The 24,210-nt window shown below is 46.1% G+C and overlaps 1 protein-coding gene across 4 annotated transcripts in view; it reads left to right on the top strand.

Annotated features, from left to right (window-relative positions):
• The window catches only part of PLXNA4 (plexin A4), a 429,648-nt gene that overhangs the window by 212,987 nt on the left and 192,451 nt on the right, over positions 1–24,210 (top strand). The gene's annotated exons all lie outside the window — the stretch shown is intronic.

Here is a 24,210-nt window from a genome sequence, read left to right as displayed (position 1 = left end):
TACCTGGTTGATTCATAGATGCTCTTGAGGAGTTTTAGATCCACAAAAAGGCTGGGAGCAATGAGGGATTGTGGTAGGGTGATGGCAGTTGCCCTCCAGTGCCCCTTCAATGGAGGCCACCAGTCTGAGTGGGACATGTTCACCCATACATCTTCAATGCTTTATTAAACAAGCATTACTGGTTGTAGTTTTTAATCTACGAGTGTTATTTCTTCTGCCTGCACCACTTAAAATAAAGTGGTTTGGGATGTCTCCTACCATTTCCCTCTACTGTGCATATTTATACCTAAAATTTGGTGTGGGGAGGGGAGCAACTCTGTAAATTCCTCCTGATTAAAGAGGCTGAGAGATACAATAACTCAGGAGAAAGGGCAGGATGACAGAGCTGGGATTCCTTCTCATCTGCTCCATGCTGGGCAAGGCTGGGATTTCACTTCCAGTCCTGAAGTGAAAACAGCTCCAGTCACTTTTTGGGATGGGGTGAGAAGCTGGAGGCAGGTGATGCCCGAGCTCCTGCAAGACTTTGAGCATGACTCCATTCCTTTTCCTCATCCTTTTACTGTCTGGCTCCTTTCCTTCTCCTTCTGCATGGAATGGGGCTCCTTGAGGGCCAAAGCCCTGGGGCAGAGCAATGAATGCACCAATAGCCAGCCCATTGTTTTCAGGTTTGCTCCGTGTCTGAGGTCACCTCACACACCACTGCTGCCTTTGCACAGCCCTTCAGATTTACAGACACTCCCAGGGGCTGTGCCAGACCTCTCGGGGAAAGGGCAGTGGGACAGAAATGTTCACATCCTTCAAACATGAAATCTGGAACAAAAGGAACAATTAGTTTTCCTCCGGAGAGTTCCAAAAACTTCTTCTTGCTGGTCCATTGGCTACCTGCACTTCCCTGACCATGACAGCATGAACAGATTCATTCTGTGCTTGGCTGTTCAAGGCTGTTTTTAGGACCCCAAGCCCTGCAGGGAGCTCTGAGCCCCCTGTGATTTATCAATCATCTCCTCCCACCCTTCTCTGACCCCCATGGGTGCCTCTGTGAGAGTGGCTGGTGAAAAAGGCAGGGCCTATTGTTAATTAAAATCTGATGTGAGACTGTGGAACACTCAGCACTACATCAGCCTTTGCCCAAATCTGATTTTATCTGAGGAGGGTGATGTGAGTGACAGAGCTGCCATCTCAGCAGTGCAGTCACTACCTGTGTGCTCATGATAGAAACACTTTAATGCTTGAATAAATTAATATTTGTAGAACCTCGGTGAGTGGGTGCAGGGTTTTGCCTTTGCTGGAGGCAGGATTATGAGCAGGCTGCCCTTGGGGAGCAAACACCCCACCCACTCTACAAGCCATGTACAGATCTTTTGTAAAAGGGTGAAGATGTGACTTTTCAGAGGTATTTTCTGCCCACTGTGGTTATTGGGAGATCTGTAGAGATGGAGAGCAGGGGGCTGATGACTTAACCTGACCTTTTTAAAGATTGACAGGCACCAGGGCTTGTGCCATCCCTGGGGAAGGAGGAGGTTTCTCCTTCTTCTGCCTGCTGGGCTCAGCCCTGCCTGTGCCCCAGAGAGAAGAGTGGTTCTGTTTTTACCTGTGTAGTTATTAAAAGCTATTTTCATAGAATCATAACATCATTAAGGTTGGAAAAGGCCTCTAAGGTCATCAAGTCTGACCTTTGACCAAATACTCCTGTGCTCACTAAACCATATCATGAAGTGCCACTTCTGCTTGTGTTCAGAACATTTCCAGGGATGGTGACCCCACCACTGCCCTGGGCAGCCTCTTCCAGTGCTTAACCACTCTTCCACTGATGAAATTTTTCCTAATATCCAACCTGAGCCTCCCCTGGTGCAGCTTGAGGCCATTTCCCTTTGTCCTGTAGTGGTTGCCTGTGAGAAGACACAGACCCTCACTTCACTGCAACCTCTCTTCAGGGAGCTGTGAAGAGCAAAGAGGTCCCCACTGATCCTCCTTTTCTCCAGGCTAAACAGCTCCAGCTCTCTCAGCCACTCCTCACAGGACTTGTGCTCCAAACCTTATGTTTTGGACTCGGCTCCACCATTCACCAGCCCCCCACAAGAATGGAAGCCCCAGTGATAAAGCAAATTTCTCCAGCTTGTCCCAGTCCTACCACAGCTCTGGACATCCCAGCAAGGCACTCTTTTACTTGGAACACCTGAAAAGAGCTGTCACTGTAAATCTGGATACAAGGAACATCTTTCTCATGCTGCCAAAATAATCCCCTGGCCTTTTTAAGGTAGATTTCTGCATGGGAGTGTTTTCCCCAGTGAACTTGGGGGTCCTTGGTTTGCACAGGGGGGTTTTCCTCTGGAGCTGAACTCCCTGGGCTCCAAGGGAGATGGAACCCAGCTCAGCCTTGTGGTCTGTGCCTGAAACAAGTCCTGCCTTGCAGCTCCTCTGGACACTGGGAGGTGACAAGCAGCACTTGCAATGCTTGCAAGTCAATCAGATGTGCAATGCTCTGAGGAGCAGCATGCAACAGCTTTTCACCATTATCTAGAAATACATATTTTATATGGACAGTGATTGAAAGGAGCAGAGGAGATGTGTCACTGAAACCCAGACAAAGGTCCCATCATCTCCCAGAGGTGTGGACATCTCTGTGTTTTAGGTGTGAATTCGTTTCTAGTCCCTGCTGACAGCGCAGGGAAGGGTTGGTGCACACATGGGGTCTGTCAGGATCCATCAGGAGATCATCCCTTTAACTCCAGCCTTCACAAACCCTCTGAGGGAGCTACAGCCACTATCCCAGCTTGCTCCAAGCCCCTCCAGTCTGACCTTGGACCTTGCAGGGATGGGGCAGCCACAGCTTCTCTGGACAGCCTGTGCCAGTGTTCATCACCCTCACAGCCAAGAATCTCCTCCCAATATTCCGTTTAAACCTACTCACCGTGTCTGAAGCCATTCTCCCCCTGTCCTGTCACTGCATGCCCTGTGAGCATCTCCTCTGCACATTTCTTATGTCAGTACTTTGGAGGCTGGGACTGTTTCTTTCTCCTTTTCATGTTTCTGGTGTGCAGAGGAGCCCAGTGCCTCACATGCTGCTCCCAGAGGATGAGGAGCAGATGGGAAATGCTGGAGGAACAGGAGGGTCTCTGCTGCAGCTTCTCTGCATCTTCCCTGCTCCTCATCACACGTGTCTGTGCATCCTTGGGTCCCCCCTCTCACCTAATCATCTCTGAATTTCTCCCTGGAACTCTTTGCAGGGATGCAGATAATCCTTTCAGCCCTTTCTCATTCTCCCTGCCTCTCTCTCTGATCCTTTGCAGCCCTTTCCTCTCATTTCCAGGCTTGTACTTGCTTTTCCACCACTCCTGCATTCCTGGCATCCCTGTTTCTCTGCTCTCTGCCCTCCCAGCTGTCTCCACATTGCTGACTGACCACATCTCCTCGTTTCCTTGCTGCTCAAGTGTTGACACACACAGAGCCCACCTCTGCACACCAGGAGGTGCAGGATGCTCATTCCCCTGTCCCACCTGTGGGCTAACATTTGGAAGGTCACCTCCATCACCCCCTAAATAACTCTATGTCAGCATGTTGGACTCTTGGATCTCTCCCAGAATTTTGCAAAGCTGATGCAACACATGGAAGCAACTCCAGCACAGGAATCTCAGCCCTTCCTTTTGATACAGAGGGATCAAAGGGAAGAGCTGGAGGAAATAACCTCAAATTTAGGCTCAAAATCCAGGAGATAAAGGGCAAGAGGTGTCAAGTTCATATTATTTAAATCTCGAGGTTCTGAGCTTCCTCTTACTTTTGGTTTACTGCAGGTTAGGGAAGACTGTTCTGCAACCAGGTTTTGAGCAACCTTATGTTACTTATGAGCAATTCTACCCATCCCTGAAGTGTCCAAGGCCAGGTTGGACAGGGCTTGGAGCAAGCTGGGATAGGGGAAGGTGTCCCTGCCCATGGCAGGGGTGACATGGGAATGGTCTTTATTGTCCCTTATAAAACCATCCTGTGATTCTGTGTTTGCCTCAGGGAAGGAGATTTGCTGTCCCTCTCTGTGCAGGCAGGTTTGTTCTGTGGGTCAGCTTCACGCTCCAGTGGAAGGCTGTGCTTTCCCCCTGTAAATTAGCAGAAAGTCACCCACAATCTGTGAATAAATCACATGTGTGCAATGTTATCATTCCCTAAAACCATTACAGTGTGTCGGAGGTGAGACTGGTAGGGTCATGCGTAGCAGAAGCAGATGGGTATTTTGGAGGCTCTTTTAAACTTTGCCAGCGAAATATCAAATAAATATGTACTTCAACTAAAGCGTGGCAGAAAGCACATTTGGTAAAAATTAAGTAACTGTACTGCAAATCATGTTGACAGAGTCTTCTTGGCCTTTTTGTGTCTGTTTCTCATTAAAATGGGGAAGGCTTCTACCTATTTGTCTCCTGAGATTTATTCTTCTCCCCTCTGCCTCTGAGTCACTATCAGCAGCAGAATTATTGTTTGCAAATTAGCTGCCAGAGAGGAGGGGGTGTCTGGCCAGTTTACTTCTGGTTTCATGATCACTGATTAAAATCTTGTCTGCTGCTTCTGTTATTGTATCAATTAGTTAAAGCAATCATTAATAAGTTTGCTTAATTATGGCTTAATTTCTTCAGATATGGTCTTTACACAAGATATCAAGTGGCATTAACTCCTGGCTTTGGAGTGGCTGTTTCCAGGAGATTGTCAGTTTGAGGCTGTCCCCAGAAACACTGGCTCAAGATCACAAGTTTTAAAAATAACTCAGGAGATTTTGTTTTAGTTTTATTTTTTTTTCCTTTTAATTTGCATTTGTTTGTTTGTGAGCCATCAGGTTGTGTGCAGACCACGTTTCTCATCATTGGGCCAGAATCAGAAAATGCAGAAAGATCTTGTTTGAAAACAGAAAGCTGAGATTATCTAATAGGTGTGACTTTTTGACCTGGGGATTTAAAAGCAGCAGAGACACCCAGAAACTGTAAATTTTGGTGCTGTTGTTGCAGATTTCTGTTATTCTGCTGTCTTGGAGTATTGGTTTAGAAAGGGCTGTGAAAGATTGACCACTGTGCACATCCACTCTTGGGAGGTGGTCAGGTCTTCTGCAGAACTTCACTGCTCAATTTCTGGAAGGGTATTGGCAGCATCATCTCTTCCTTGGATTAATTATCAGGCAATTAGGAAGAAATTGTTGGCTGTGAGGGTGGGGAGGCCCTGGCACAGGGTGCCCAGAGAATCTGTGGCTGCTCCTGGATCCCTGGAAGTGTCCAAGGCCAGGTTGGAGCACCCTGGGACACTGGGAGATGCCCCTGCCATGGCAAGGTTGGCACTGGATGATCTTTCATGTCCCTTCCAACCCAAACCATTCCATGATTCCATAATTGGCTTTTCCTAAACCAGACTGACATCCTATGTAAAATCAGGGCCATCAGAGCTTCTAGAACACCCAAAACATGGTTGGATTCACTGTCTTTGCAAAAATGTGCCACATTCCTCTCCCTCCAAACCCCCCAAAGTACAGGAACTCCAAACCACCCATTTCCTTGCCAGCTGCCCTGCTCTTGGGCAATCCTGCACAAAACTGATAGGGAAGAGCAGTTCCTAGAGTTCACTCAATCCCTATCAAGCAATGAGTGTAATCCCAGTTGGCAGCAAAGGCAACTTTTGTTCTCTTGGATTGTTCTTTGCTGCCCCTGGAATATTCCTCATTACCCTCAGCAACATCAGAGGCTGAACTCTGCTGTCCCTCGCATTTGCTTTCACCTAATTAAGGGCCTGTTAAATAAGGTCAGATGCCCTCTGAGAAATGCCTGAATGGATGGAAAATCCCACATGGATGCTCAGCTAAGGATGGAAAAGACACTGCTTGAGAATGCCTGTGTTTCTCAGCCAAGAACGATAAAAGTGATTTGGCCCACTGGCAAAACTGCAGTGCATTGTGCTGCTGAGTGTTTTGAAATAATTCTTTATCAGCAAAAGGCAAATTATTACAAAAAAAAGGTCATAATTTAGCTTGATTTTAACTCATTTGCTGCTTTCATGTGGGTGTTTTGGAGTAAGCTGGGATAATTCAGGGAGCAGGGAGTCCCTTAACCTCCTGCTGGGCTGGTTGTGTGCTCCAGAAGGGATGGGAATAACTGAGAAAGCTGAGCTGAGCAGGAGAGGAACAGATCCAAGGGCTTGGAGGTGTCCCAAGTGCATCGTTCATGGCAAGGGAAGAAATTCCACTTGGGGCTGTCTCCATCCCATGAGACACACGGGCAGCTGGAATTCCAGCTCTCACTGTCCCTCAGCCTTGGGCTTGTCACACTTGAATTAAGCTCTTTTTATTTATTAAGCTCTTTTTATGCTTTGGAAAGGCTTTCATGAGCCAGTTGATGCTGCATTGAAGTGCCTCTCTTTGCCCTAAAACCAGGACTATGCAAAGTGCACTGGGAAGGAGGAAAGGCTGGGAGACAGCCCAGGATTTGGGAGACCTTGAATCATTCCCTGCCTTGCTCACAGACTCCTGGCACTCTCAGACACACAATGGGATTTTTGGGGTGGTCCTGTGCAGACCAGGAATTGGACTTGATGATCCTTCCAACCCAGGATATTCTAAGAATTCATGATTCAATGACATCAGCTATGGGCAAACCTCTGTAACTCCATGTGCCCTGAAGGTACAGAAGATATTTCCAAGATCAGGACCTCTTTTGGAGCTCCCTGTAGCACCTGCCACTGAACTATTGAAAGCCCAGCTGTCCTCCTGACCTGGGTACATGCCCTGATGAGAGCTGGAAAGATTTGTTGACTCCCAAATTCAGAGGAACTTTTGCTTTGTCACCATCAGCTGTCCAGTCTGAGCTTTGCTGTGTATCAGAGAGGGAAATGCTCCTTCAGAGAATAATTTGTAGCCACCCTGTCCTCTAAGTGACATGAGTTAAAGCTTCCTTGATCCCATCTAGAGGAACCTTGACAAGCCCAAGCTGTGTGGGGAGGACCAGCAGGGAGCAGTTTGATAGTTGTTCACTGGAGGGAAGGATTGCACACAAAATGCAGGTTGGGATCCCTTTGCTTCGTGCTTGGCTTTGCTGATCCATGCCAGAACCATCCCTGCTCCATCCCAGAGAAATTACTTCCCTGCATTAATCACTGGGTCCAGCTGTGGGGGAGGATCTGCAGCTGCTGCAGCACTTTGAATTCATGGATCTTAGTTGTGGATAGAGTCTAAACTCTGCCTGCTGGCAGGACAGGAATTCCTGTAACTCTGGGGCAGAGCTCTGCTGGTGACATTTTGCAGCTGATGAGCACAGGAACACATCCTTGGTGATGCCTGTGACAGAGCAGAGCATCAGGGCTGAGTCTCTGGATCACCCCTGGGCCAGGATTTGGGTGCACTTCGTCCACATTAACACAATTTATTGCCTGTCACACTAAAAGACCCGTGTTCAGACACAGTGGTGGCATATTTGTGCCTGAACTCTCCAGTTGTAGCCTGTTCTACGTGTTCAATATTTGAGGGTAGAACCACAGCTTTCCCAGTGCCATCTGTGGATCTGCATTTGGCTTGAACTAATGTCAGCATCCATCTCTCAGCCTGCCAAAAAGCCACGTCCCCATGCCAGGATACTTCTCCACAGCCTGCTCAAAGCAGCAGCACAGGAGCTGGAGGATTCTCAGAGAGGGCTGAGGGTGCTGTGTTCTCTAAAGGATGGTTTAGTTAATTTTTGGGATTCCTTGCCTTGAGGCATTCATGTGGGGGACACACCTGAAGGGCTTTGCCTGCTGTCAGGACATGAGGAATGGGATGGGTCACTCAGTCTAGCCAGGTCTCCTTCCTCCTGCACCGTGTTTTAAAGTTTTAATTGCTCCCTCTAGTTCATGGGGTTCTGCTGGCAGCTCCCCCCTGCCTTGCACAGGAGACAGAAAATAAAAAAGGGTGGAGGAAGGAGTGAGCAATGCCCAGAAATGCAAGAAGCACTTGCAGAGTCACTGCCTGGGTGAGGAAAGGCAGGGATTATCGATCCAGAGGAGAGGGTGAGGGTGGGAAGCCATGGAGACGTGTCCCCTGGGGCACAGTGCTGCCCAGCACACGGCCTGGGGGTCACCTGGCACTATTGATTGTGCTGCTGTTCCTCTGTGGACTCAAACACAGGCTGCTCAGTACAACTGCTGTGCTGTTCTGGCAGAAAGAAGGTGGATATGTGGAGTTTAATGCATCCCTCTCATGTTTTTAAACAAAAAAAAACCCAAAAACCCCTACTCCTGTCTCCCTGAGTCCTGTCAGACTGGGAGCTTGTGTTTTCAGCTAGGACTAGGTCAGAGTATTAAGGACAGCTCAAGGAATTTAGCTGGAAATCTGAAAAATCTCCCTCCTCCCTTCCCCCAGCCCCTGACCCTGTAGCAGACCCAGAAGAAGGGCAGAAGAAAGAGGAAACCTAAGGAGTTGGTGATTACATGTGAAGCCTGGCAGATGTGTAATCCTGGACTCCATTAAACATCTGTCTGCTCCAATCTCCCTGACAGCCAGGGAGAGATCTCCCTCCTCTCTCTGCCCTGCTCAGATCCTGCATTTCAGCTCACTCAGAGGTTGGTAATCACCATCCTCTGCTTTGGTGCTCCAAATCTGGGCACCTGAGCTCCCAGGGAGGGGGATTTGGGCAGGATTTGGCATTTTTGGCACGTCCACACCTCTTGGGTTGGAGTTTTTCCACCCAACACATCCTTGAGTGCTTTCCCAGCTCCTGTCTGAGACCGTTCTCTTAATTACTGCAATTAAAACATTCTTCCAAAGTTATTTCTATTACAGGCTCATGTGTCTTATTACTTTCTTTGAGGCAAGTATTTGCCCTCTCGGGGCATTTCCTTGCACCATAAGTGCACAGAGTTATCATTTTCTAATGCATTTTCTATTTTTCATGTGATATCCCTGAACTCCTAAGCACACTCCATGTTAGTGGATTAATAGGAATTTCATTGTAAGGCTCAGGGAGAATTTTTTTCAATGCTCCCGAGTTTGCTGTGTCTTCTGCACTCATGGCTTTGAGTTTTGCTGTAAGGTCCCTGCTAAATATCTTTCATCACTTTATATTACTTGATACAGTCATTATCATCATATATAGTAGGAACTGGAAAATGAAATCCATTCCAGAACCTGCCCTTGAAAGGCAAACTGGCTTTTATGTTCTTTTCTATTAAAAAAACCCTTTAAAGTCATGCTGTAAGGTTATTTTTTCCCCATTTTTTTTCAGGGTTTGGATTTTCTTCCCAGTTCTTGTGATTTTCTAGTTTGTGATTAGAGACAAGAGTACTCAGCTACCCTGAAAATTATTTTCTTGTTTTATTTCCTAACTGGATGAAGAAGTAATGGGAATCCTTGAGATCTAAATTAGTCTGCCTTGCTTTGTTGTTTGCTTTTGGTTTTTTTGTTTGTTTGTGGGTTTTTTGTTTGTTTTTCTGTTTTGTTTTGGTTTTTTCCTTTAGAAAGATATTCTGAACCAGCAATCTAAGCACTACTACTCTGCTGTATTTTAGTTTGTAGTGTAAACTTGGCTTTTGTTTGTGTTTGGGTGGTTGGGAAGATTTGAGGGGACAGAAAAATCCATGCAAAAAATTGTGTGGATAAATCAGTGGCTGTTTGCCTGCCCCCTCTGTGGATGTTGCACATAGAAAAGGGAATTCCTCTGCCAAATGTCCCATGTGTCAATGCCTGGATAAAGGCAGTGTCGAGATTTTTTTTTTTTAAATAATGGGATTATAATGGTCCTTAAACTTTTAGTTTTACCATCTCATCCCATTGCAGCATTTCTCACATCATTCCTAGGAATCCTCTCCTTTAATTCACCCCCTGAATTCACATCTTTTCCCCTAGTCCTGAGCTCCTACATAAATACCTGCTCTTGTGCCTCTCCTCTGAGAGTCTGGATCCGTGGATGCCTTCGTGATGGATTTATAACTTGCAAAGCCCTTTGGATTTCTCGAGGATGAAAGACAGTGTTTGTACAAGATCCCTGCCCTCATGACAGAATTTGGGAAGCTTTCTCTGGAAGGAACCTTGTGAGTTCATGTGTCAGTAGTTTCTGCCCCTCAGAGTGAAGGTAACCCCAAGCATCACCCCAGGAATGTGTTTTAATGGAGTGTGGACTCCAGGGTGATTCACATAATTAATGTTGGAGCACTGGAAAGAAGGAGATGTTTGCACTGACCTGGGCTCCATCAGGACAAAGCTTCCTTTATTCCCACAAGTTATATCCCTGCTTTATTCCTTTTTTTTTTTTTTTTTTTTTTTTTTGGTTAATTGCAATAAAACAGCAAAGAGTTTCTGGCAGTGAAGCCAAATGCTGCCTCGTGCCTGTAGACCTCAGCCTTCTCCATCACCCCAAAAATAGGATGGCTCCATTCAAATTGATAGGGAATAAACCCAAGCCATTCCTGGACACTGGGAGGTTTCCTCCTCCTCTCCAAGAGCATTTTCTCCCCTCTGAGATTTCCACCTCAGGCCATGAACTGGCAGCTTGGCCATTAGGACCCACTTGGCAGTGACTGATTGTGGGGATCTCTTTTGCTGTGGAAAATGTGGAACTGATTGTCTGGGTGACCCCGCTTGACCTGGGGAATTCTGCATTTGACCTGGCTTTAGACATAATAAACTGGAGTAATTAGCAGAGAAATTCAGTGGTGACACGTCTAATTGATTGGAAATGCCAGGATGAGAGCAGAGCTGAGCTGTGAAGGGGTGGTCGGGATGCTGTCAGGAGGCAGGAAAATGCAGAGAAGGAATGTGGAGCCTGCTGGAGGTTTGCTTTTCTTTGCAGCTGAGAATGCTGCAGGTTTGCTTTTCTTTCCAGCTAATGGCCTTGGCTATCCATCACTAATTACTGATCTCTCCACTCAGCACTTTCCCAAGGTTGAGCTCACACCTTTGGGAAAATCCACCTCAATCTCTGCACAGTCCATCTCAAGTGTGCAAAGAGAAAAAAATGCACCTTTTGTGCTGCTCATCTGAAAATCCACCAGTTTGTGCCCACCAAGGAGGCAAGGATGGAGCCTTTTTGGGAGAACATTTTATTTCAGATCATGGATTGGTGATATCTTATCTCCCACGTCAACAGGGATCTGTGATATCCCTTCCCAGGCTTTGCATTTCTGCTTCTAGATTGATGACAGCTGAAAAAAAATTAAAATTAATTTCTCTTTAAAATTTGTGCTTAAAAGTGGGCATTTTGCTTTCCTGGTGCTTGGCAGGGCTTCAGGACTGTGTGTATGCACACCTTGGAGCCAGGTACCCTGTGCCATGGGACCAGGAATGGCCTGGGAGTGTCTCCCAGACAGTCCTGGATGTGTTTCAGGGATGACCACAGCCAGTGACAGCTTCTGAGAGGCAGCTTGGCTGCAGCTGCTCCATTTGCAGGCTAAGGGAGCCAAATGAGTTGTAATTTTGATATTCTGTACTCAGGACTAGTGTGAGACAGGCACAAAAAAACTTCTCAGTGCAGGCACAGCTGTCCAGACTGGTGCAGGGTTGTGTGATTTGTGTGATTTGAGGGTTCAGAGCCTCTGCTACTCATCGTGGCCTTCCAGTGCTTGAAGGGAGCTGTAAAAAAAGAGGAAGAATGATTATTTACATGGACAGGTAGTGATAGGACAAGGGGGGGGGGGGGGGGATGGTTTTAAACTGAAAAAGGGGAGATTTTGATTAGATAATAGGAAGAAATTCTTCCCTGGGAGAGTGGAGAGGTCCTGGTACAGGGTACCCAGAGAAGCTGTGGCTGCCCCTGGATCCCTGAAAGTGTCCAAGGCCAGGCTGGATGGGGCTTGGAGCAACCTGGGACAGTGGAAAGTGTCCCTGCCCATGGCTGGGGATGGAATGAGATGATCTTTAAGGTCCCTTCCAACCCATTCCATGATTCTGTCATACTTCACAGGACAGCAGCCATTGCAAGCTGTCAAACATTTAGTGTTTTTCTGCTTTTGGTGCTAATTAAACATTTAAAATCTTGATGAATGAAGAGCTTCTAATAAACAGGAGTAGAAAAGAAGAGTGGGTACATGTTTGGGGACAGCTGTAGCAGCCCACTGGGGAGCTGGCAGCAGCCTCTGGAGGGGATATTTCAACCTTATCTCATGGAAAAAGGTGAGAAAAATAAAATGGAGGGTCACTGACCTCATTTATCCCATAACATGGACACAGCCTCAGAGGTTACAACCTGTTGTAGCTGTTACACCATGAGAACTCTCCATTTGCTAAGGTTCTTTCCTTCAAGGACTGGTTTTCCTGAGGTGCACCCTGCTCCCATCAACAGGAACCTCTGGAAACCAATTCTGGGCTTTGGGAACACTTTCACATCCTCAATCAATAAATAAAAAGGGAAAAGGCAATACAGTGACACCACCATATGCACTGAAGCATCCTGTGGAGATTGTGGAGTCTCCAAACAAACATTAGATGTGTAAACAGTGGATCAGCATTCCTTCACTGCAGACCCACTTATTGCCTTCCTGATGATTTATTTTCATTAATTTTCATAGCTAAACAGACAAAAAGTGCTTGTGGCAAACATTGTAGGCTCTCCCTGCTCCCACACAACTCAACATTCCCTCTTCCTCTTTTCCAGATTTTTTTTGTTCAGCTGACAACCAATCCATCCACTACTTTTTTTGTGGCACAAAGTTTGCACAGCCCAAAATTTGCAGGGACTCCTTTCCCCAGTCTTCAGTGCTCTGACACTTTTGGGATTCTCTCTGCTTAGAGGAGCAGTGGTAATGGTGGAGATGCAAAAAGATCTTTTAAATACTGAAGAATTTGTGTTTGATGGGTGTTTTTGAGTTTGTGGCCTTTTGTTTGCTTCCTCATGTGCTGTTTGGAAGGAAGGAGGATTCAAAATTTATTCCTAACTGCACTTAGGAATAATTTTTTTTCTTAAAACAGAGGGACTGTTTGTAGGTTTAAGCATTGACAGTTTTACCCCAGGATCCTGGAAAAAGAGAAAAAGCATTTTTACTGGGCAGAGGAAATGTTTTTTCTCAGCTGGGTCAGGTCCTTGGACATACCCTGTGAATTTCAATGGGAAAATTCTGGTCTCCTTCTGCTTGCATTTGTTATTTATTTTCTACCATCCTGCATCTCCAAGATATTAATGTAGGAGGTTTTTTTTAAATTTTGCCAAAAGTCATCCTGAATTTTGTGATCCATTTGTGGGGGGAAGTAAAATGTTTTTTTCTGACTCTGTCATTTCCTCTTAGTCTGAGATGGTGCTTTTTCTCCTATTACCCATGAACATAGTCATGTGGAACAGGGAAGTGATGAAATTATTTATTTATTATTAAATGTACATATAATATATATATATTTATGAGAACATTGGTGACAGAACAAGGAGGAATGGCTTCAAACTGACAGAGGGCAGAATTAGATTGGATATAAGAGGACTTTCTTGGCTGTGAGGGTGGGGAGGCCCTGGCACAGGGTGCCCAGAGAAGCTGTGGCTGCCCCTGGATCCCTGGAAATGTCCAAGGCAAGGCTGGATGGGGCTTGGAACACCCTGGGATAATGGAAGGTGTCCCTGTCCATGGCATATAAATATATATAAATATTATCTGTTTACATATCATAGAATGGTTTGGGTTGGAATGAGAAAATCTTTCAGGTTCCTTCCAACACAAACCATTCTATGATATGTAAACAGATAATATTTATATATTATTAGTAATTTCTTCAAAGATTTCATGAAAGGCTACAGCGTGTTCCTAACATCTTTGTGTGGGATTTGGAGCAGGCTGGGGGTGAATTAAGGTTCTTTCCCCCACCACACAAGAGGTTTGGGGTGAGATGATGAGGAAGAGGATGGATGAGTTCATCAAAAACAGAACAGAGTCCCTGAACCTGCTGCACATGTGGAGATGTGCTCTGATGTTCATGCCAGGCCAGAGGGCAAGAGGAAAGTCACATCACAGAGGCATTACCTGGCACTTTTACACATTTCTATATCCAAAGCCAGCGGGATCACCTTATCTGCCAGGGAAGCATGGCTGGGCTGGAAGGCAGCCTGTGCCTGGCAGGGCACAGCACCATTCCAGTAATGCATCTGCAAATGGGCTCTGGGGATAATGGAGTGCCTGGGCTAATAAAATTAGCCTGGCATTCACAGCCTGAGTGGGGAGGAGGAGGAACTGTCCCTTTCAGTCTTCCCAATCATCCCCTGACATCTCATTCCAGCCCAGGAAGGGAAGCAGGCAAGGGGGAGCTTTCCAGCACAGTGAGGATGTGCTGCTGCACTGATGGGTGCATCACTGCTCTGATGCAGTGCTGGCGATTTCTGCAAAACCAAAGGGCTGGGCTGTGGTGGCCCCACCTGGGTGACAATGTGAGCACAGAGCCCTGAGCCACCCTTCCCTCTGACAGGGCAAGGCTGGGAACACATTTGTCACTCGAGCTCCAGACAGCAAACGAGGCTGATTTAATTAACCCAGGGAGCCCTGCTGGCCTTGTCTGCCAGAGCCCAGGACGTGGATGAGTGGAGGCAGGGAGAGGAGGGAGAGGGGAAGGGGCAAAGGCACGAGGCTGGTGGAGCATCTCAGGAGCCATCTCAAAGCACTTTGCTGCTCACCACCGAAAGCCCTTCACAATTAGTCTTGATGTGATTTACATGTACTTTAAGGCATCTGCATAATGGGGTATAATGCACAGGAAATGCAGCCACGAGTTTCTGAAAGCTTTTGGGGGCTGACAATTCCTGCAGAGCATGAAATCTCCCTTTTCCCTGCAGCTGGGTCGAGTCTGGCCTTTACAGAGCATGTGCTCGTGGGCTAAAATGCCAAAAATTTACCTTTCAGTGTGTCTGAACGATCAGTTCTATTCGTGAAGTGTCCAGACTTGCCCTTCCTTTTCCTTCTTTCTGATGGATACATTGGGACTTCTTACTTCAACACCAAGCAGGAGGATTTTCATCCAGCAGATGTGAATGTGTCTTTGCTGTCAGCCAGGGGCTGGAGGAAGCTGGACCATCTCTGCCCACACTTGGCAGGCTTTGGTGGGCAGGTTTGCTGTGAGAGACATCTCTCCTGCTTGTAGAATGTCACCTTGGCCAAGGAGCTCTGAAATTTTAATGCTCCCCACCAAATATTGACTCTCTGAGGGCGTCTGAGTAAGCCCTTAGTGGAGAAGTCGATATTTGTCTGATGTTTCAATGGATAATGTTGCTTTTCTCTGAATCTCCTCTGGACTCTGCTGGCCTCTCCCAAACTCACTGCACAGAAGCAAGATAAAAACATGGGAGGAGGAGGAGGAGGAGGGAGTGCTCCTTTTGGAGGGTTGTTTTGTGCTGTCCACTTCTCCCTGCCTTAATGAGGCTCTTTGTTGGGTGCCTCTCTCTAAACTCAGCATCTGAGCCTGCTGTAATCACTTCCAGCACACAGCAGTCCTTCCCCATTTGGCTCTGCCTCGCTCTCTAAGGAATTTGGACAGCCAAAATTTACCATGGACACAGCAGAAACGTTGCAATAAATGCAAACACACCAGCAGTTTTCCATGACAAACATTCCTCTTCCCACTGGAGATCAGTGCAGGATAACTTTGTCACTCCATCCTCAGTGGGCTTGACTGGGTCTCCTCTGTCCTGCTGGGAAAAGAAGCTCCAGGTGACATTTTAGGCAGGGTTGTAGCCATATGTTGATAATAGAAGATAAATGTGTTTCCCTGCTTTACTGAAGCTCCTCAGTTGAATTCTGCAGCCAAGGCTCCATTCTGCCCTTGGACATGGTCATCCTGTCTCCTTGGACAATTTAACATCCATCCCCTGCAAGTCTGAGCTGCAGAAGGATCCCAGTGGGGTAGAAGTAAATATATTGCCTTGCAGGTAGCAAAATCACTGCTGCAGGTTAGATTTCTGCCAATTTACCATCCATTAGGGACTTGGTCTAAGCTGGCTGTGCCTCCTAAGAAGGAATAATCCTGTAAACAGTGTAGCTCTAATATACTGAACAATTAAAGAACTTGTTTCTGACTGAAGTTGAAATTCATTATATTTCCATTTGCAAGGCGAGCTGGGCAGATTTCAAAATAAGTGAAAAAAAAAATGAGCTAATTTATATTTCTGTTTGTTCTTGTAGCAGCTAGTAAATAAATCCAGGTGCACAAGGGGAGTTGGGAGACTTTAAATTCAATGGCAGCTTGGGTGTCTGGTAACTGTGGGAGTCTGGATCTAAAATAAATGCAGAGGAACAGTTTTCAGGAGCAAAGGGCACGGGATTTGTGAGTGCATTTTCTTTGTTGTTTTAAATCTAGTTACAGAATCTCAGAATGTTTTCTGTTGGAGGGGACTTAGAAATAATCTCATTCCACCCCCCTGCCATGGGCAGGGACAATTTCCACTGTCCCAGGGTGCTCCAAGCTCTGTCCAACCTGCCCTTGGACACTTCCAGCCCCAGTTTGACTCTCCAATGAAGATTTTATCCCACTCAATTGCCGGTTGATGCCTTCACAGATCTGTGGCAGGTCTGAAAAACATCCCTCTCTGGGATTGACATTTTTGGGGTGGTCACCTCAGCAGGGCAGCCCGGGCTGGCAGGAGGTCTGATCAATATTTATCTGGCCAAGAAAGGGAGTGAGTGATGCTCGTATGAGCAGTGTCATAATCAAAAAGTGTCCCCACTTAACTGGAGGTCACAGTGTACACTCTCCTTGAGTGGTGGCATCATTTCATAAAAAAGCTTTTTCATTAATTAAAGTCCCTTAACCTTGCATCGTGCTCAGGGTTTGGTATAGAAGCTTATTTTTTTTCTGATCAATATATATTACCATATTTCCTAGAAAGAAGCTTTCACCCCCTCAATTAGCTGAGGAAAAAAATAATTGTGTGCATTTGAAAGCATTTTGTGCCTCTAGTATCCATTAAGTAGATCAGAGCTGCAGTTTTCTTGTTCTTATGGACTTTTGTCCATATCAGTTACCCAAAGGAACAGAAAGCATTGTTTGCTCTCATTCAAATGGCATTTCAATAAATGCTAGGGGAAAATGATGATTCTGTTCTGCCTAATTTTATTATTTTTTTTTTTTTAATTTAAGCTTGAGAGAGAGGGAATGACCTCATGAAAATACCCCATCTACAAATCAGGAGTTTTGGGGTCGTGATTTCCACGTGGTCTCCATGTGATCCCCCACAAGTCACTAAAGGCCACAAACATCTCCTTGCAGCAGGGTCTGGCATTTATTCTTATGTAACACCCAGGGCCACTGATTTTGATGAGGTTTCCAGGCAGGAACAAGCTTATTAATTTATCCTCAGAATTAATGGAATTGGGCAGGAGAGGAGAACTGTTTCATCTCCCAAACCTCCCTCGCTTCCAACTTCCAGCACTCTGAGAAGCCTTTGGGCAACTCAGCACTCCCAATCCAGGGGCAGAGCCCTGCAGGTGGACTCACCCCCCAGCAAAGTGTCCTCCTTCCCTCCTGCTGGGCTGGAATTAATGTTCCTTATTTCAATCTCTTTGTAGGGGAAAAGCTAAAAATTAATTGCCTGTGCACACGAGAGGTGAACAAGCAGATGCCCAGGAAAGCACAACAGAATTATTGAGTGATTCTGCTTTAATTAAGTGCATCAGAGAGCTGGGAATGGTGGGGCCTCGTGCTTGGTGCCAGTAACATCATTGAGAGGAGGATGTGAAGGGATGGCTGCTGCCAAGGGATGATGGAAGGTACTCAAGGAATATAGAAAGCTATTTTAATTCTGGCTTCCTTTGAGAAAGCTGGAGCTACAGCCAATAACCATAAAACTACTGGGGCAAAGCTGCAAATGCACCAAGGGCATCCCTCAAGCACTTATCTCTGTGAGCCCTGTGAGAAAGGACACCTTTTATCAATGAGAGGGGAGCACAGCAGAGCTGCAGCTGTGAATTCCCTGCCAAAAAGGGCTGCAGGCAGCATTTTCAACCTCTGCCTGAAGCTGGCACCATCCAAACCATCCAAGAGGGACGAATCTGGGGGCATCCTCCCTTCTGAGCAGGTGAAACGGATAAAGCATCCAGACAAGGCATCCAGACACCTGATGGCTGTGGGAGAGGGAAATTGGCCCTTTCAGGGTGAAATACACTTGATTTCCTGCAGGTTCAACTTTAGGAAAACATGAGGTACCCTCAGCAGTAGCTGCTCCACAGCAGTGCTTGCAAAGCGAGCCAAAGCAGCTCATTTTAGGGAGTTATTTGCAATGTCTGTCAAAAATGATTTTTACTTCAAGTCTCCTCTATACCACAGCTACGGGATCTTGGCTTGTCTCCAGTGTCCATGGTTTTTCCCCTCAGGATTCCCTGTGATCCTTACAGAGATGTTGAAGACACTGGCTCTGCCCCCAAGGAGCAGCTCAGATTTTTGTCCAAGGCTCACACCCAAAGCAGAGACCAGGTTGTTGACAATTATTCCAATCATTCTGTCACAGTGTCAGCACATGGCTTTGTCTCTGCTGGGCAATGAATACTTTTTTCCCCCTAGGGAATTCATTGTCATCCCTTTGGGAGGATGCAGCATTTCCTCTTTTATTTCTCTCTGTCCCCAGCTTGCCCAGGTCATTGCTCTGAGCACCTGAGGTGGCCTGAACAGTGATGATTTTGGGGTCTGCTACCCAAAGAATGGCCAGAAATGGATTCTGAGAAGTCACATAATTACATCACTTCTTCAGCTTTAAGTCTTGAGTGCTTGGACTGAACATTCTGCCAAACTCAAGCTGTGCTTTACTTTAGAGCCATCAAGATTTTCTTGTCATCTCCTCCTATTCTGGCTCCCAGGCACTCTGTAAAGGAGAGATCCCACTCCAGGGACACAGAACCCACCTGGAATCAGCAGCATGGCTCAGACATCAAGGGGTGGCAGGATGACTGCAACTAATCCTCCAGTAATTAAAATCTTTTAGCCCTCAGTTCCAAGCCTTTAAAGATCCAAACCCACATCACTGCTGTAGGAAATGTGTCCGGGGATCCCAGAGGCAAAAGTGCTGACAAAGAACTCCAGAGAAATTAGGAAAAGCAGTGATCCATGGCAAAGACCTTCAAGGACATTTGTGGGGTTGTTTCTCAGACAGTGGGAAACAGGGAATTTGTAGGAATGGCTCCCTGTGGGAGCTCCTTGGCTTGGTTCTTATGGACAAATTGCAGTAAGGATCAGGACATTCCTCCCAAAGTTTTGTTCATCTCCTGGGTTATTTCCATTCTCTTCTAACCTTCTGGGCACTGCACTGATTCAGCTGCTGATCCTTCGATGTTGGAGGATATTAAACATTGTAGTTGTGCTTCAATGCATAAATTTGTTCTTCAAATCACAGAATTATTAGGGTTGGAAAAGCCCTCTAAGACCATTGAGTCCAAGCATTAACCCAGCACTGCTGAGCACAGCGCCAAACCATGTCCTTAAAAACCACATCCATGCATTTTTTGAACACTTTCAGGCTTCTGTATAACAAGAAGATAAATTTAACAAAAAGCCCAGATCAAGTGCTAAGGGCCTAGAAACAGCTAAAGATGGACTTAAAGTTTGAACCAAACTGAAGGAAAAGAAAATGTAAATTATGTCCATTTATCATCATAACTGGAACCTCACAGGTGCTGTCAAGTTTTGGTAGAGGTGCAGTGGGAAAGCTGGGAATGGTCTGTGAATGGAATAACAGAGCTGCAAGAGAGCAGTAAAATTGAAAAATAACTTTGAAACTGTTGAGATTTTGGCACATCCAGTGTGATGTTGCTACCAACCAGCCTGGGACCACGGGGAGGGTTAAGAATTGTGGCCAGAGAGGAAACTGCAGTGAAAAATGAGGAGGATTTTGGGGTTTTCACAGGAGTTTTGTGCACAGAGACATTTTAGGGCAGCCCTAATCACAACAAATCCTCATCACAACAAATTGTGCATTTGGTCACACTCTGGGGCAGTGTCCCAGGTCCAGCACAGCACCTCGGTGCCTCAAGGTAAATGTGGCAAAGATCAGCTCCAGCCTAGAGAAGCTGAAAATGAGCAGCCATTTGCAGTACCCAAAGCAAACTGAACCTCTTCCTTTTTGTGTGCCCACAAAAATACTGCAATCCTGCACTGCTCCTTTAATTTTTATGGCATTTTGCTTCTTTCTGTGGCGTGCAGGAACTTGCAGTCTGCTCGTAACAACACAAGATCACAGCGTGGTCTGCTTTATATCTGCATATGGACAGAGACACACAATGTTTCTCCCAGCATGCAGAATGAATAAATTCTGGAGTAATTTTTCATTGTTGCCTTTATGAGCTTCAAGAAAAAAAAGAAAACTTCCAAAAAAATTTCAAAAACTAATAAATAATTTATTCCGATGAAATTGCAGTTTATTATGCTAGACTTTAGATAGCCCAGAGTGCACATGGGATCCAGGACATCTTGTGTATATTCTCATTATATCAATTTTTTTTTTTTTTCAGGGAAGCCATGAAATTGTGTGTGCATTTGAGTTGTGGGAGAGCATGTGCATGTGAAGGCAAGAAACAGGCACAAAGAGATGTAATTTCTTTCTATCTGTACATGAATCATAGAATGGTTTGGGTTGGAAGGGACCTTAAAGATCAACCAGTTGAATATTTGCAAAAAAAGAGATCCAACCTTCTGTTTGGATCTGCAGGCTCCCTTCATAACCCAACAGAAATGATGATTCTTGACACCTCTGTCCAGAGCAGGACTGGTGGTCACTTGGGTTCCTGGAGAGCTTTTTTTTTCATTATAAATAGCCATTTAAAATAGACCAGATGGACTGTGTCCTCTTTGTATGTGCATATATGGGCAAACACGTGTGGGGTTTGTGCAGTGGACCATAATAATATGATTTTATGTGACTTTATAATTAGCAAATTGCAGTTTTCTTATCATGCACATCCAGGTGTGTACCTGGGGTGGGGGAGCAGCATGTACAGATGTGTCTGACCACAAGACACTCTATAACATTACCCAGTGTAATGAGACACCAGGGAAAATAAACCCAGAAGAAAAGGACAAAAACACCCCTAATCTGTGTGGGCTTTTGGAGGGTCTGCCTTAGAAATACCAAAAAAGTGACATTCAGGGTTATCTTCTTATTGTAGCTGAGGGGCTACAGAGTCACAGGGTCAGAGGATGGTTTGGGTTGGAAGGACTTCAAAGCTCATCCACGCCCATCCATGGACAGGGACACCTCCCACCACACCAGGGTGCTCAGGGTCTCACCCAACCTGCATTAACAGCCTGGGTGCTTCCACAAACAGGGTTTAGCCACTGACCTCCGAGGTAAATCATTTCTGTTTTCTCTCTTTATTATTCTGATCTGTAGGATATCAAATAGTTCCGTTTCCAGTGCCTGGAAACTCCTTTCTCCCTGGATTTTCTGCCCCTCTTGTCCATTTAGATGTGGACCAGAACTTCTTTTACTCCAAGTGTGCAGCAGGGCTGGGGTGGGCTGGCCTTGGCTGGACACCAGGTGCCCACCACCCAACCAGTCCATCCCTCCCCTCCTCAACAGGACAGAAAATGAGATGTAAAAAAATCTTGTGAGTCAGCATAGAGGCAGTTAAATAAAGCAGAAACGAGACTTGTGCACGGAAGCAAAGGAAAACAAAAGATTTACTCTCTGCTTTCCATCAGCAGATGATGTCCTGACACTTCCCAGGAAGGAGGACTTCACTTTGTGTGACAAATATTTTACTAACAAATCCAACTTCTCTTCCTCCTTTTTCTTAGCTCTTACTGCTGAGCAGACACCATATGGTCTGGAACATCCCTCTGGTCAGTTTGGGACAGATGTCCTGGCTGTGTCCCCTCTCAGGATCTTGCCCACCCCCAGCCTGCTGGTGAGGGGGAAATGTTGGAGAGACAGCCTTGATATTGTGGCCAAAACACTGGAGTGTTACCAACACCTTCCCATCTGCCAGTCCCCAGCACTGTGAGGGATCTGGGAAAATTAACTCCATCCCAGCCAGGCCCAATTCGAGGGCAAAACACTGTGGGATTCTCCTCTCAGCAGGGAAACCTTGCCACATAAATAAAATAGCAGGGATAAACGCCTGCTTTGCCACTGGGCTCGTTTAATGGCTGATGCTGAAAATGAAACAACGCACAAATTCACGTGGAAAACAGGGAGCTGGGAAAAGCAACGCCTGAGCTCTTCTCTTGTTGATTCCTGGGGCTGGTTTGCATTGGTAAAGACAGGCTAAAACCTGGGATGTGACATCCCTGCAAGATGAGGTCTTAGGGAGATGAGGCAGAGGGGCACAGGGTCACTGCTGCTCCCGATTGCTGCTGCCCATTGCTCAGGCACGCTCCAGGATCACCATTTCCAAGCAAGCCCAGATCTGTATTTCCCTTAATGTGCCACTGGCTGCTTCTCCTGACCTCTTCCATGCTGCCTATTACCTCAGCTCTGCTTCCCCTCCCTCCTGATCGAATTACTAAAGCACACAGTGGAGTCTCTTGGCTCAACAAAATTTAATGACAGTGACAACAGAGGAGGATAATAAAGATAAATCAGCTGCTCCCAGGAAGGAAAGATGAAGTAAGAACAGAGTGAGTTAGGAGGATACACCATGTAGTGACCCTGGGGTGTGCACGTTCCTCATCATCCCTTTTCTCTCAACATCAACAAAAGCAGATTTTCCAGCTTTTTGGGGGATTTGGGAAAGAAGAGAGCAGAGGGGACCAAGGCACTGGAGATTTCTGCCTTAGGCTTGTGCTTGCCATGGAATTTGGGGCACATCACCACCTCTTCTCCATCTGCTCCCCAGGCTGGAGGCTGAGAAGAGACCAGGAGAAGTTCTTCATTATGGACAATTGTAAGGAAGATCAGATCTGGGGTTTTCACCTCATCCCTAGCCCTGTGTATTCATGGGATCCACAGGTAGTAAAGGAAAATGGAGTTTGTAAAGGAGCTCCTTCATTCTCAATGCCTATAAATCCCTGGGCACACCAAATCTTGTTAATCCAGCCTTTTCTGACAAGATTTCTCATGGAAGCCAAGGGAAGCAGAGCCTGCAGTGACTGTGACTACTGAAATCTCTTCTCTGACATCCACCATGTTTCCAGTTGCAGAGCATTTCCTTTCTTTAATGATAATTCCTGGGGAAAAAAAAACCAAAAAAACCTCACCCTTCAACTGCAATCGAGTTCCTTTCTCCTCTCCCATCAGGTTATTAAATGTTGGCAGCATTGCTCTAAACAGCCCAGCACAAAACAGTGAGCTGTAGCTGAGACCTCCTGCAAGCTCAATAAACTTAATGGCCGTCCTCAAGAACTTTAACTGGGAAGATTTAGTTCCTGAAGAAGAAGGAAACAAACAGCCAGAGCAGCTTTGTCTGCCTGTTGTCCCTCATTTTGCCAGAAACAGCTGTTCACGCTGGGATGAGCTCAGAGGTTTGTTCTGAGCAGAGTCTGACTCACAAGAACAAAAACAGGAGATCATTACATCTCAGTGCAGGCTCCAACTGCTGCGGGCTGCACAGGGAGAGAGAAAATTAACTGGAGTGGGAGCTGGATCTGCAGAGACACTGCACAGCTTCTGCCTGTGACAGGAGAGGGAGGAGGGAGCACATCCAACCCTGCAGGGCTGGGATGGAGCTCCAGCCAGGGGGATGCAGGAGACGAGTGCCAGACTTCCCTTAATGCAGCCCCTTTGGTGTGAAGCAAATGCTGAGAAGAGGAGGAACAAAATTAATTATTTTTTACAAAGATGCCACTTATGCAGGAATTTCACTTCCCTCCAGACAGTGAGTGATGGGAACAATTTCTCCCATTTTTTGAGGCAGGTGGTAGAGGCTTCACCCTCACATGAATTTCTCTGTGAAGGATAATCTCTGAGTTAGAGGCATCATTTCCACACTTTAGTAGAAGGTGTCCCTGTCCAGGGGGCTGAAAAGAGATGATCTTGAAGGTCCCTTCCAACCCAAACCATTCCATGACTCCATGGAAATGGGTGGTCTGGTTTAAGAAATCATGTTGGACAAATCATAAAGGTTGAAAAAAAAAGACAGAATCAAGTGAGAGCTCTCCATTCTCACCTTATTATTTTTATAAACAAGGAACCAGCATCCCTCTGCCCAAGATGACAATTTAATAGCATATGGAATACCAGAGAGCAGCCACTGATTTAACAACTTCCTTTCTTCTAATAACTTATTTTCTATCAGTAATGAAAGCTCCGGAAGAGGGGGGAGAGGAAAGCAGGAGGTTAAAAGGTTGCTTGGACAGTCTTTCACATTAAATCTGTGCTTGCAGCTCAGGGGCTCCTCTCC

The sequence above is a fragment of the Sturnus vulgaris genome, chromosome 5 (genome assembly GCF_052056855.1).
Source record: "Sturnus vulgaris isolate bStuVul1 chromosome 5, bStuVul1.hap1, whole genome shotgun sequence".
Taxonomy (NCBI): Eukaryota; Metazoa; Chordata; class Aves; order Passeriformes; family Sturnidae; genus Sturnus; species Sturnus vulgaris.
Note: the sequence above shows the minus strand (reverse complement) of the source record. Positions and strands in the feature narration are given on the sequence as shown.